We start from the raw sequence: 1,586 nt of genomic DNA on the forward strand, positions 1-1,586 counted from the left end.
GTTCAAATTCAGGAGATGTTGTGTGATTGCATTCCAAGGAATGACAATCTTTGTCTCCCATGCCATTATTTATTTGAGAATGGGAAGAGAAAATCACTGATGGAGTTACCCAATTATCATGCTTCAGGTCATTCACTCCATCTTAGGAAAAGTCTGTGACATCAAGTTGTACAAAGTTTATGGGTAACAGAACCAGAGAGAGTAACTTTGTAAAGGATATGTGATGATTTATATGATGACCTAAATTTTGTTGACTCCATTATATTATTCCAATTCTCCTTCTTTTTATTCTCTCTTTTTCTCCTTCTCTCCCTCACCCCAACTAGTTTAGTCTATAAGGTCCTAGAATGCATAGACAAGCCCTTTATTTTGCCTTGCTTTTAATTCACACACATTGAAAGGAACCATAGATCAGATCAGTCAGGTGAATATATTGGATCTCTTCTGTTTGTTCCTACAGATCCAATCTATGCCCCAGGCAGCTGACCTTTAAGGACCTGTCAATAGACCTCTTGCCTGGCATCCAGTTGGGGTCTGTAAAAGGGAGCCCCTGGCAGGGATTGGAGGCAGAAGCATGAGAATACTTGTTCTGTGCTCACAACATGCCAGGACACCTTGGTTGGCCAGGACCTTCCACAGAAGGCTTTGTCTGGCAGTAAATCTCTTGTCCTAAGCAGCTGGCTTTCTCCTCCTGCCCCTTAAGGTCTAGAGGGATCCCTGCTGAAACTGGTCTGGGACATGTCACTATCCCTAGGTGGTTTACTAACCCCTGCCTGCACCTATGGAAATGGCCTCTTTATCTAACTCTCCTTGAATTATTAAATTTGCCTGTACAACTTGTTTCCTGCCATGTCTCTGGATGGATAGTTGAAGGAAGCCAATATATGTCCCCAGTAGAAAGTGGGCATTGGTTAGTACAAGCCTTTGCTAGGACCTCTCCATGCATGGTTGTTTTCCCAACCTCCCAGTAACTATCTGCATCAGATATTGTTGAGTCCATTTTACAGATGGGAACTGGGTCCCAGAGAGGTCATGTAGTATGGTCAGGATCACACAGCTGGCAGATAGAGATGGTCATGAGGTCCCCCCGAATGCTATCTGACCCCAAAGCTGTTACAGTGATTAAATATGGAGAGCAAATAATTCCTCACAGACACAGAGAAAGTAGGAATGGGGGCAAGAGTAAGTCCGCAAGGAATGGGACTTCCCTGGTGGTCCAGGGGCTAAGACTTTGCACTCCCAATGCAGGGGGCCTGGGTTCGATCCCTGGTCAGGGAACTAGATCCCCCATGCCACAACTAAAAGTTTGCATGCTGCACCTAAGTCTAAGGATCCTGCATGCTGCAATTCAAAAAGAGCTCATGTGCTTCAACTCAGATGGGGGGGGGGGGGCGGGGCGGAGGCGTAGGAAGTCAAATAAATAAATATTCTAGAAGTACCCAAGGAATGAGGGCTGCGTGGGAGAGATTGACCTATATGTTCTTCTGGAATCCACCAGCAAGGTGAAGAAATGAAGGCCAAGGCCCCTTTCACCAATAACAGTAATGGGCAGATTAGGGCCGGGCCATCCTGGCCACTAAACTTCT

At 45.7% G+C, this 1,586-nt stretch overlaps 1 non-coding gene across 1 annotated transcript; it reads left to right on the plus strand.

Moving 5' to 3' along the window:
• Positions 1 to 1,205: 1,205 nt before the first annotated feature.
• Positions 1,206 to 1,278, plus strand: TRNAG-CCC (transfer RNA glycine (anticodon CCC)). Its single transcript has one exon. It is a non-coding gene; the product is annotated as a tRNA-Gly (tRNA).
• The last annotated feature ends 308 nt before the right edge of the window (positions 1,279 to 1,586 follow it).

Source organism: Ovis aries, chromosome 2 (assembly GCF_016772045.2).
Source record: "Ovis aries strain OAR_USU_Benz2616 breed Rambouillet chromosome 2, ARS-UI_Ramb_v3.0, whole genome shotgun sequence".
Lineage (NCBI taxonomy): Eukaryota > Metazoa > Chordata > Mammalia > Artiodactyla > Bovidae > Ovis > Ovis aries.